The 13,673-nt window shown below is 46.0% G+C and overlaps 1 protein-coding gene across 1 annotated transcript in view; it reads right to left on the minus strand.

Annotated features, from left to right (window-relative positions):
• Positions 1-13,198, minus strand: part of PAFAH1B1 (platelet activating factor acetylhydrolase 1b regulatory subunit 1) — a 133,157-nt gene extending 119,959 nt beyond the window's left edge. Inside the window, exon 1 of the mRNA XM_073565594.1 lies at positions 12,724-13,198. The gene's annotated coding sequence lies outside the window, so the exon portion shown is untranslated. The remainder of the gene's footprint in view (positions 1-12,723) is intronic.
• Between the last annotated feature and the right edge of the window lie 475 nt (positions 13,199-13,673).

Genomic DNA, 13,673 nt, shown 5'->3' on the forward strand with positions numbered 1-13,673 from the left:
TCCGTATAACTCCACCGACGTGACACTATCTGTAGCTTACTGAACACAATCCTTCTGACAGGTTCCCTTTAACAAATTAGATCGCTATGCAATGCATATGGAAGCACTGACCCAACTAGACTGAAAAAAAGTTTCCACATAAGGCCGGAATCACGCAAGCAATGAGTATCTCATACGAGAAAATCTGATCGATTATTCACGAGTTTGAGTCAAGTGTCAGGAATGTGATCAGAATCTACCACATGAGAGAATAGCATTACAGGTGTGGAAGAGACCGAGAACTTAAAGGAGTTGTCCACTACTAGAACAACCCCTTCTTGATCCATATAAAAAAAAAAAAAAAAAGTCCCATGCGGGCACCATTCCTGCAGTGTCAGCACTAGAGATGAGCGAATTTGATAGGGTCAGGGCTTATTCGGCAAGCTATAGCACTTACCAAATAAGCTGCAAAGGGAGCCAGGCTTCCTGGATCACTCTGGCTGATCAGCTGCATGTGTCAGGGCTGTGTGACAGTCACGACAAATGCATGGAGAGCCTGTTTGCTAGTCTCTCCATGCATGTGTTGTGCCTGTCACACACCCGCAACACATGCAGCTGCAGAGCCAAACAGCTAATCAGCCAGAATGATCCAGGAAGCCGGGCTCCCTCTGCAGCTTATTTGGTAAGCGCTATAGCTTGCCGAATAAGCCCTGACCCGACAAAATTCGCTCATCTCTAGTCAGCACTCAAAGTCTTGGGGCTCAAATGCTGCTGTTATGACCCATGACGCTGGCACCCAATCAGCGACAGCATCACACTTCGGACAAATCTAACATGGAGAGGAAATCCGGGCCACAGCTGATCTGACTTACTCTTCCTGCTCAATTCAACAGGAGGGGACAGTTATGTGTCACAGCAACAGCTCAGGAGACGAAGTGTAGACACCGCAGGAATAGCGCCAGCAAAGGAGCAGAATATAAGCTTTATTACTTTATGGGGGCCAAATGAGGGCAATGAGAAGTTGTCCAAGTAGTGGACAACTTCTTTAAATTACTCCATTATCTGTATCTGCGGATGTATGCAGCACTGGGATGACGACGAAGTAGAATCCAATGTTTCACACGCATCCATAGACTTGTACAAGTGCGCATGAGCCAAATTCTTGAGACACCTGCAGGAAGCTACTATTTATTTCCCATGCCAAGTAAAAAAGCCACCTTCGCAGCACTAAGGCTGCACTCTGTTAAGGTGGCTCTTCTGTTTCTGATCCCAAGAACACTGAAATATTAACCTTTATAAATATGTCCCCATACCTGTAATACAACCCCTAGGTATGGTGCGGCCCCCTGTAGCAGCTGCCTCCCCGCCGTCAATCAAGCCCACCCTGAGCCGCCTCCTTCTTGCCTTGCTGTCGCCGTTACATTGCACAGTGCAGGTGCCCATCGGCAATAGCTCTCGGGCATGCGCAGTGCGCGCTGCCCAGGGATCTGACATCAGGCTATCGTGCCTGCGTGTTTCACAGGCGCCAGTTCCCGCCCCGCAGTGTGTTGTGATGTATTCACACTGCGGGGCTGGGAATCTGGAGCCTGCTGTGCTGCTGAAGGTGGCTCTTTTACTTACAGTGGCATGCAAAAGTTTAGGCACCCCTGGTTAAAATTACTGTTATTGTGAACAGTTAAGCAAGTTGAAGATAAAATAATCTCTAAAAGGCCTAAAGTTAAAGATGACACATTTGTTTTGTATTTTAGGCTAAAAAGTAACACACATTGTCATTTTTTCACATTTTTAAAATTACAAAAAGAAAAATGGTCCGACGCTAAAGTTTGGGCACCTTTGGAGATTTGTGTGCTCAGATAACTTTGACCAAGGTTTCAGACCTTAATTAGCCTGTAAGGGATATGGCTTGTTCACCCTCAATGTTAAGGGCCTGTCACACTAAGAGATATCGCTAGCAATATCGCTATAACTAGTGACGTTATAGCGATATCTCTTTGTCTGATACTTACCTACGACCGGCTCCCCCGCTGGTTATCGCTGATCGCACGAGAACGTCCAGGACTGTTTCTCGTCATCAGCTTCCTGTGGAGAGACGAGCGTGGAGCCGGGCGGGAGGACGCAGGATCGCCTAGTGTAACAGGTAAGTAGCGATCACCGACCCCAGCGATGTCGCTAGTAAGATCTGCCTGTGTGGCAGCTCACTAGCGACCACTTAGCGATGTACCAGCGATCCTGACAGCGTCATATCGCTGGTCGGGATCGCTGGTACATCGCTAAGTGTGACAGTACCTTAAGGAAAGGCCAGCTGATGCAGATTCCACAGGTTTAGAAACACATAGCCTCCTCTAACCTTGTGCGAAAAAACAGCCACCATGGGTTCTTTTAAGCAGCTGCCTAGCACTCTGAAAATGAAAATGGTGGAGGCCCACCAAGCAGGAGAAGGCTATAAGAATATAGCAAAGCGTTTTCAAGTTGTCCTTTCCTCAGTTCAATATGTAATTCAGAAATAGCAGTTTACAGTAACAGTGGAGGTCAAGATAAGGTCTGGAAGGCCAAGCAAAATTTCAGAGAGCTGCTTGTAGGATTGCTAGAAAGGCATATCAGAACCCCCACTTGACTGTAAAAGACCTTCAGAAAGATTTAGCAGATTCTGGAGTTGTGGTAATTGTTCTACTGTTCAGAGACACCTTATCAAATATGGCCTTCATGGAAGAGCCATCAGAAGAAAACCTCTCCTGCACCCTCACCATAAAATTTAGCATGAGAGGTATGAAAAAGAACATCTAAACAAGCCCAATGCATTTTAGAAACAAGTCCTGTGAATCGTTGAAGCTAAAATAAAACTCTTTGGTCGCAATGATCAAAGGTATGTGCAGAGAAAAAATTGCATAGAATTTCAGGAAAAGAACATCTCTCCAACCATTAAGCATGGGGATGGATCAATCATGCTTTGGAGTTGCGTTGCAGACAATGGCACAGGGAACATTTCACAGGTAGAGGGAAGAATGGAGTCAATGAAATTTCAACAAATTCTTGATGCAAACATAACACCATGTGTACAAAAGCTGAATTTGAAAACAGGATGGCTTCTACAAATGGATAATGATCACACACTTCAAAATCCACAATAGACTACCTCAAAAGGCGATAACTATAGGTTTTTCAATGGCCTTCACAGTCCCCCGATTCGATCATCATTGAAAATCTGTGGCTAGTCCTCAAAATAGCAGTGCATGCAAGACGACCCAGGAATCTCAGAGAAATGGAAGAATTTTCCAAGGAAGAATGGATGAAAATCCATCAAACAAGAATTGAAAGACTCTTGGCTGGCTACTAAAAGCATTTACAAGCTGTGATATTTTTAAAAGGGAGTGCTACTAGGTACTAACTATGCAGGGTGCCCAAACTTTTGCATTGGCCTATTTTCCTTATTCTAATTTTTAAAATGTAAAAAGTGACAATATATAATTTTTTTGGCCTAAAATACAGAGAAAATGTGTCATCTTTAACTTTAGCCCTTTTAGAGATAATTCCATCTTCAACTTGCTTAACTGGTCACAATAACAGTAATTTTGACCAGGGGTGCCCAAACTTTTAAATGCCACTGTAAAAACGCACTGGGGGGGGGGGTGACAGGTTCCCTTTAAAGCCCATTGTGATGTCCTGTCAGTGACTGGCAGTTATCTCTGTATAAGTGTGCATATAAAGAAAGAAGTCAGTCACAGATTATTCCACCGGGCGGTCCTAAAATCCCAGAAAGAGCAGATGTTTAAGTGATGAGAACACAGAAACAAGTGGTTGACAAGTGGTGTTTACCCACGTCCAGGAGGACCAGGCTGCGCTGATATTTTCAACTATTAAGATTATCCTGCGCTACAGCAGCATTCTGACCACTTGATTACTGGTGTTATCAGTGAACAACATAAAAAGCGCCCTCCTTCAAGCTACTTTCAAACATACTAGCACGTAACTGATGGTCTATATTGACCGATACGTTTTCTGGTACTACAATAAACTGCCTCACCAAGCATTAAGTTGAGTGCCAGGTTTTCATTTTATCATATATGGTTTGGGAACCTAACTTGGCACCACTACAGTAGTGCACACGATGTTTTCTACTTTCCCAATGTGCAGGCATTGCAGGACCTTAGGTATCCATGGTTATGACCACTAGCAACTAGCTAACTTTTACTTCATCAGTGGACATAACCGTGAAAGCTGTGATCTAAATGGTGCTGCCAATCACTGATAGGCACTTAAATAGTGCAATCTCTGGACACCTGAGTTAATACAGCACCCAGGGGTTTGCTGGAGGCCCCCCATCACTACCATATTTGTAATCTTCTGAAGCTCAGCTACAGACAGCTTCATAGAAGCGATTTATACTATACTACAGCAATACTATATACCATAAGCCATCAGACTTTAAAAAAATGACTGTTTAAACAAAGTATAGGAGCTTGGTGCAACCTTGGTGTGGTCAAACAGAAACCCACAACTTTTTCTGTCGATGGACCTATTCAAAAGATTGTTTTTCAGGGGTTAACCAGTTTTATTGATATTATTTTGGGATGCATGTGACCCTTTGATCATTTTTTATTGTTATTTACAATATATTACTGTTGCTATTGTGGGGAGAGAAAGCATCAGTGACTGAAACTGGACATTTCTGTAGCACTGACTTTTTGCGCTAGAGTTTACAGTACAGGTTAATAAATTTAATATTTTAATAGATTGGAATTTTATGAACGCAACAAAAAATGTTATTTTATTTTCTAAAATTTTTAAATTGGGGGACAAAAAAGGGAACGATTCAAATTTGAATATTTCTTTAACTAAATTTTCCATCTCTACTTCAGCCCTCCAAGGAACTGTAACTTGAGTTTCATTGCAGTATATACTAAAAATAGCGATCTATGAAGCCCTGCCTGTGGATGGGATTCATAGGCATAAGAAGATGGCATGGTTGGGGCCCTTCAGTAGGCTGCCAGATGCCACACCAACTCTTCAGCACCACATTTGCAATATTTTCATCATGTAGGGCAGGGGGTGAGGCGGTAGGCATTAGAATGTTCTTGACCGTTAAATGCAGCTGTTGGCAATTGACAGTAGCATTTAAATGATTAAACAGCGTCAACATGGGCAGCACGGTGGCCCGCATAGTAGCACTGGGTCCTGGTTCAAACTAGGCATTTGTAAGTTCTCCCACTCCAAAAACACACTGATAGGCAACGTAGATTGTGAGCTTCAATGGGGACATTGATGTCTATAAAGCTCTGTGGGCTATAACAATACCATATGTAAGGTAACTAAGCTGTGGCATCTGCCACAGGTAAAGCTTAACTGTGTCCATATGACTTATAAGTACGTTATATGGTTGAAAGTACTGTATATACTGGAGTATAAGACGAGATTTTCAGCCCATTTTTTAAGACTTAAAGTCCCCATTTCGAGTTATACTCGAGTCATATACGGGGTCGGTGGAGGAGGGGGGTGTCAGATCATACTCACCCCCTTCTGGCACGATCTCTGCAGCCTCTCTTCCCCCATGGTCTCGGCACTGCAGCTCTTCCTGCATTCAGCGGTCACGTGGTACCACTCATTAAAGTCATGAATATGCGCATATTCATTAAATGAGAAGTACCACGTGACTGCTGAAATCTGGAAGAGCTGCAACGCAGAGACCATGGGAGAAGAGGGGCTGCAGAGACCGTGCCCGAGGGAGCAAGTATGATGGAGGGAGGACGGGGGAGCCATATTCAACTGTCCCACCGCCGCGCGCCTCTCTGTCCTCCGCGTCCTCTGACAGTGACGTTCAGGTCAGAGGGCACGATGACGTAGTCAGTGCACGCCCTCTGCTGAACTTCACTGCAGAGGACCCGGGAGACAGAGCAGCACGCGGCGTTGGAACGGGGACAGGTGAATATCGCCAGTGCCGGAGGCCTAAGCCAGCGGCAACACCGGGTCCTGTCCCACATAGTGGGCCGGTGTCCCCGCCTGCTCAGGTCACCAGCACCTGGCCCCCGGCGACGAGAGGCGAGTGTCTTTTTTTTCTTTAATTGCAGCGGCAATATATGGGCTGTATTTATCTATGAAGCATCTTCTTGGGCCACCATTAACCCTTGTGTAGCATTTTATGGTGGGGTATTTATCTATGGAGCATCTTCTTGAGCCACCGTTAACCCTTGGGCAGCATTTTATTGGGGGTATTTATCTATGGAGCATTTTTTTTAGCCACCATTAACCCTTGTACAGCACCACCCTCAGCTTATAATCAAGTCATTACGTTTTCCCAGTTTTTTGTGGGGTCTCAGCTTATACTCGAGTATACACAGTAGTTAAAGGGATATTACCACTCTAGAAATGTGTGACACGGTATATACACACACCAACCTCCATAACAAGTGACCACCAACTTCTATCCTATTGAGAAAAATAAACGGGGGTTGCCTCATCTTCTTAAATGAGCAACATTACAAAGTGCTTGTAAAAACAGGCAACTTTGCAATTATCTTCAATGAAATTTCTCAAGAACAAAAGAATTTATAATTCTATTGCTTATTACCCACTGCCTTGATTGCAGGCCACTGATACATTATGTAAGCAGTGACCAGTCTCCTAAACAAGGAGCCAAGTGCTTACAAGATCTTTCCTTTAGAGCTTTTAAGGGCTGCTCTGAAGCTAACTGGATCAGCATATCTGGACAGCATGAGTGATTTTCCAGATGTAAAACAGATTTTTCTTTAGGCCTCATTCGGGCATCTAAGGCATGCACTTTTTCTGGACAAGTTTTTCACAGATTGAACATGTACAGATAGTATATGGGACTGTGAACATGTCTGATTCTTTTGGCAGACCGAGTGGTCTGAAAAAAATAAATAAATATGTAGACAAAGATATGTACGTTTTCAATCTGAGCCACGAATGAGAATTACACATACAAGTCTACGGGTCCGTGAAAATTGTGGACAGCACACAAATGGCATCCTTATGCAATACCTGTGCTGTCTGATCAACTTTTTAAAGACAAGCTCACACGACTATTTTCTTACTCATCAACTTCACTCGGACCAAGGTTATTTAACTGAGCTGTTCAGATTACTTTTTGTGTGAAGTAAATAAAAATCAGATCCAATATGAAATCAACCATATAAAATCAATTTTGTACAGACACATTCTGAATCATGAAGACAAAACGGTTTAATAACTCCCTATTTACAAAAATGGATGCCATACGGATGACAATTGAGATGGAAGAAAGTTAAACGATTTTTAGACGCTCGTGAATTAATGCCTAATGATAGGAGAAGCTTTGTAGTTCCCTCCCCCAATCAGTGAAAAATCACTGAAGAAACACTGATATACTGACCAAACACCGAATAATAACTGTCAGTGTTTTAACAGTTCTGAATGAGGCCTTTCTTAGGAAGCTACACTAAGTCTTTGAGCCCAATATGGCAGGATAATAGCTGAAAATGCTGTTTAAGCTCTTAATGAATGCAGTATACAGGCACTGTTCAGGGAGACTCCATTAAAACACAGCCAATCTGCTAGAGCTGCGGTGAAGTACAAGTGTAGTACCTACAGATCCAAAATGAAAATATGACATAATATACTTGTATTGCATAAATTATATGCATCGGTTCCCATCAGGAGTTGATGAAACAAAAAAAAAAATTCCAGGAACAGAGTCAAACCCATCCTAAGGCTAAGTGCAGACGTACTTTTTGGCCCTGGGGATTTTTCCACGCAGAATGGAAGAAATCCGCAGGTCAAATGACCTGCATTTTTCCTGCGGATTTCTTCCATTTTTCATGCGGTTTTCCACTGCGGATTCCCCCCAGCGGATTTGGTGACAGGCGAGATGGAAAACCGCACAAAAGTAACATGCTGCAGATTTTGTACCGCAGGAAAACCGCACGGAAAAATCTGCAGCGTCTGCAAAGCAGTTTTTTTTTTTTCATTGATTTTAAGGCTACTGTACATCACAATGCGGATATGCAACGTTTCTGCGCGGTAAAATCCGCTGCAAATCTGCATCGTGTGCACACAGCCTAAAAGTTAATACTGATCGATGTACTGAAAAGCAAAGCGAAGAGAGGGGAAAAATAAAACGTTTATATCCGATAAAAATAAGACATGAAGAGGGGTTGTCAGTTTTTAATAGCCTTCCAAATGAACCATGGCGGAAAAAAAAAAAAACCATACCAACTAGTGATGAGCAAATATGCTCAGATAAAGTGTTTTCAGGCCATGCTCGGGTGTTATACGCATATCTTGAATGTGCTCAAATAATATGTTCAAGTCCCCACAGCTGCATAATGCACAGCTGTTAGACAGTCGCAACACACGCGGGGGGGGGGGGGGGGGGGGATTGCCTGTTTGTTAAGCAATCCCTGCACGTGTTGAGGCTGTCTAACAGCCGCGAATCATGCAGCCACGGACACTTGATTATCTGAGCACGCCCAAGACACTCTGATAACACAAAAGCATGACCTGATAACACATTATTGTGTATGCTCGCTCATCACTAATACCAACCAATATCTCTGCTCCATTCTGCTATGGCACACTCCTTGGGCTTTGTCTTCTGGAGAATAGCATTACACGTCAGCCAGAGACCACTGATTGCCTGCAGCTTTGACATTCTGAGCAAAAGAAATGTTGTGCATTGGGATGAACGTCATGGCTGCAGCAGTCACATAAATCCTTCTACTGGAACAGGCAACGAAGAGCCTGGCGGGAGATGCTGGCAGCAAATTGGAGCAACCACATCAGTCCCTTAGGTCCCTTGATAAAGTTTTCAAAAGTAATGGACAAGCCCTCAAAGTGAATCTATCATGCTTTTTTTGCCCTATTAGCTGCTGACAGACATCGGGGGCTTATCTACAGCATCCTGTAATGCTGTAGATAAGCCCCCGATGTAACCTGAAAGAAGAAAAACACGTTATATTATACTCACAAAGGTGGGTGGTCCGGTCCGATGGGTGTCGCCGTTCCGTCCGGCGCCTCCCTTCTTCATGCGACGACGTCCTCTTCTACCGTCCTGTAATGGTTCCGGCGCAAGCGCACTGCTCTGCCCTGTTGAGGGCAGAGCAGAGTCCTGCAGTGCGCAGGCGTCGGGAAAGGTCTGGCGCCTGCGCACTGCAGAATTCTGCTCTGCCCTCAACATGGCAGAGCAATGCGCCTACGCCAGAGCCATTTCAGGACGGGAGAAGAGGACGTCATCGCATGAAGATGGGAGGCGTCGGACCGGACCGCAACACCCATCGGACCGAACCGCCCATCTCGGTGAGTATAATACAATGTTTTTTTCTTCTCTTTCAGGTTACATTGGAGGCATATCTACAGCATTACAGAATGCTGTAGATAAGACCCTGATGTCTATGCTGGCAGCTAATAGGGCAAAAAAAAGGGTGACAGATTCCTTTTAACTTGTAGATCTCCTTTTATAGAGTAAGCGAATTTCCCATAAAATAGAGATTTAGGCTATGTGCCCACGCTAGCGTTTTTAAACGCTCAGGAAACTGATCCCCTTCCCAGAAAACGCGCGTTTTTTGCAAAAAAGCAGCACATTTGACGCGCGTTTTCTGGGAACATTGGGGAAGGCTAAAAACGCTCAGCAATGCGGAAATTAATGAGCATGCTGTGTTTTTAGCCGCTAAGCTATTCCTGATCGGTTAAAAACGCATGCATTGGCACAAAAAGCCAAAAACGCATGAAAATTGAAGCATCTTTTAAGCGTTTCTGCAGTGTCTGAGCAGGCGGAAACGCTTAAAATAATGCAACGTGGGCACACAGCCTTAAGAGGACTTTTGCTTAAAAATCTGCAGTGAAGTCCCTCTGGTATTAGTCCTAAAAATGTGTACGGAAACTGGCAACTTGGCTCATTACTGCACTTGTCAGTGGGGTATGACCCCACAATCTGATATTTACAACACTGAATATACAGTTCGGCTGAGGTCCACTAAAGTGTCTGTAGCACAGCGACCATGCAGTAGTTTCATAAGTCGCTGCAGCTTTCACCTGTATCAGAAATTCACAAAAGGCACGGCCATTAACAAGCAAGCGATTTACAGCGAATTTCCTATCATTCCACCATTTTTGGCATTGCTCACAGCGTGTACATTTTTTATGATACACCAGCATCAAAGCATCAATTTGGCCACCCGATAGCCGACCGCTTTATACGACCCATGCCTTAGGCTGGTTTCACAAACCAGTGTTTTGGGGTCTGTACCAACTCCTGCAGTGATAAGGTCTCATCCACCATTCACACAATCACTGCAGTCCATCATTAGGTCATGAGGTCACTGACTGGCTGCAGTGGTCATGTGAATAATGGATGGGAAGCCACTGAAGAACCAGCAAGGCATGCAATTATAGCACATTTCTTGCCGTTTCCCTTAGAATACCAGACAACCCATCAAAATCAATGACACTGATATTCTGTGGTTGAATTTTTCATCAAATTTTGCTCAACCATCAAAAATAATAAGTTAACAAGCAGCTCATCACAATTCTGCACCCCCCCCCCAGCTCACAAAAATTATTCCCAGGATAGTTAGCCACACAACTTAGTCCTTGCCTCCTATTCATTCATGGGCCTGAAGAGCTGGGCTCCAAGTGGATCCTCAGCCGTCACATCGTGATTTTGTGATCTACGTACACACCTGTGAAAGGACAGGAGGCAACAGTGTAAGCAGTCACATGGACGGATAAATGTCCACAAGGGCTATGCTGTGCACAGTCAACCAGACACTTAAAAGGGGTTTTTTGCTTTGTCACTTTTACTTGATAAAAAAAGCTAATAGACCAGAAAATGCAAGAAAAAAAATGATATATATATGTAACAAAAAAGTGAAGAAATGTAATCCAAAAGAATCACTAAAGTTATTAGAAAGATCTTAAAAATAAACCAAAAAGGTTAAAAATATATAAATAGACACTAGTCAATGAAGAAAAAACAACAACCTAACCACTGCTGAAAAGGTGCATTTCCCACATAATAGAAATGTCAGATGGATTACTAGATACACGCGGGCTCAGATGATTTGTAGAAGACTGGCTAAACAAAGCCAACTCCGAGGCATAACATCACACAACACATGCCTACAGCAGGTGTCAAACTTCCTTTGTGTCTGGGAAAGAAAAAAAATAAATAAATCAGTCCAATATCCAAATGCAACATAAAAACTAGCGAAAAAAAAAACCTTCAAAAACAAAATCATAATTTCTCCGACGGTGTGTTAACAAATGATGCAATAGAGAAGTTTCAGAGCCTCCGACCAGCACTGCATTGTAGGAGTGGCAAGCAATAAGACAAAGAGTGAGGCAAGTGGGCACTAGACAGATGTTACAGCAGCAAAAAAAGCTGCGCTAGATCCAAAACATTTCAAGGGGGTAAAACAAAGAATAAAACGGCACAAGAATTCCTAAATGAAGCCGCAACAATAGGATGGGGAGAAGATGTCATTGTCACATGGTGCTGCAGAGCCCTGGACTTGCACTGGTCCATCACTCAGGCATGGCACAATAAGATGCAGTGACACGAGCGCAGAGAATGCCACCTTTGTACAGACAACTCACGCTGCATCGTAAAGTCCACAGGACGCCCGGGAAGACTATCTCCACATCACACCGCAGAATCGAGAACTAGAACTGACATCAAAGTTCATGGAAAGTCCGTCCACAAAAAGTGCAGCGAGGGCCGGGATTGAGGCGGAAACTGGAATCGCCAAATATCAAAACTCAACAAGTGTATAGCGCAACAAGCAAAAAATAAGTGCCCCCCCTCGTAATAGTGTAGGTGCTGCTCATTTCACTCCTCCAAACAAGTGACATGGGTGCACTGGGATCATGTCATGGCTGATCACAGCCGCCTCACTCCACCCAGTCTGTGCACAGCATCAACCCCTGCTAGCCTACACAGCTTCCCTTCTGTTCGCCACCTGCAGCAGGACAGGAGTATTCAAGATGTGGGGGGAATCACCACGGTCCCTAAACATTTGGCTGGAAATCCCTGGCTAGATTCATAGCATCATCCCTCCCCACGATATAAAATGAGGTGTGCACAGCGCACACACCTAGCCATGATTCAGCCATCTCCGCCAGCACTGGGGATTACTGCAGACAGGGGTCCAGGGCCAGCACTGTCACCCCGATGGGTGCTCAGGTCACGGGTGGGTCCAGGGACAGCACTGCACACCCCAATGGGTGCTCAGGTCACGGGTGGGGGTCATGTGCCACGATCATCCCCCTCCTGTCATTCTGGCTGCTCACAGGCCTCCCATCAGACACCTGCATCAGCCTCTAGGAGGGACCCAGCATCGCAGCATCCAGTAAGGTCACTGCAGAGCCTCCACCAGCCAGGGCAGCAGGGCTATGGCGCCTGCACAGAGGGCGGCGCAGTACACAGGGGCCATGACTACAATGACACAGTGCGGGGCAGATCGCAGCCATTGCTGGTGGCGGCAGGATGGAGCACAACCCCCATCATCGGCACCCAGCGCTGCACACTGCGGATGTGGCGGCTCACACGGCTCCACACCCGGCCACAGCCCCCGGCTCCTTCCCAGCAGCCCCCTGCGGAGTGCAGGCAGTAACGGCTGGCCGCCATTTTGAGAGAGGAGAGAAGATGAAGGAGGGAGGAGGCGGCGGCGGCGGCCACATCGGCAGGAGCAGGCCCAGCCGCCGCCTCCGTCCTCCCCGGGGACAATACACGGCACACGGGCGGCGGCCACTTACCGGGGGAGTCATCCGAGTGCGGCGGCGAGTGACGGCCTCTCCCGGGCCACAGACTCCTCCTCAGGAAAGGTCCTCAGAAGGGCGGGCGGGGGCCGCGGGTAACAGCACGAGCAGCTGTGAGGGGACAACGGCGAGAATGGGCAGGGCACAAGGCGCCAACCGGGGAGTCAGCTCTGTCCTTCCCTCACACGAGAAAGCTCCAGCGCCCGAGCCGGTGTCCTGCGCCTCCTCTCCTCACCGTCCCTTCCGCCGGGCACTTGGGGCAGCCGCCGCCGCGCTGTCAACGAAACGGAGCTCAGCAGCGCGGTGACGTCATATCAACCGCTGTAGGGGAGGAGGGAGCGACCGGCCGGCTTCAAGGGAAGGGGGAGAGGGCGGAGCCGGCGGGCCGCGCAAGCGCGCTACAGGCTTCTGCTGTCTAGGCGTGGACGGCGGGAGAGAAGCCGGGGGAGGGAGGGGTGACAATGGCAGTGACGCAGAGAGGGGGGTAGGCGCATGCGCAGTGGCGACTGGGTGCAAAACAAGGTTGAGACTAGATGAGCGGAGGGCGGCTGTTTATGTGCGACCGAGCTGATGTACAATGGGATTGTGAGGAGAGCTGCAATAATATGCCGCGGTAATGGTGGAATTAGTGTCTGCAGCACTGGAGTGTGAGGGGGCTGCTACCTCTATGTAAAGGGTCCCATATACAGCTCTGGTAACAATAAGTTTTATAAAAATCAGCTTCTCTACATGTCTGACACCATTCCATTCCAGTGTCAGGTGAATTCCTACCAGAGTACACCTCATTCTACTTAATGTGCTTCTGATTAGGTGATCACCTGAACCAAATCTTATTTAATGAAGGAAAGTATAAAAACCCTGCTGTGGTGTTCACAATCCTCCTGCAATAGGACAAGCTGGATGGCAAAACAAGTGCTAGCAATATCCCAGAAGTAATAGGAATGAAA

This window comes from Dendrobates tinctorius, unplaced genomic scaffold (assembly GCF_039654945.1).
Source record: "Dendrobates tinctorius isolate UK_male_01 unplaced genomic scaffold, ASM3965494v1 ptg000016l, whole genome shotgun sequence".
In the NCBI taxonomy this organism is placed as follows: domain Eukaryota; kingdom Metazoa; phylum Chordata; class Amphibia; order Anura; family Dendrobatidae; genus Dendrobates; species Dendrobates tinctorius.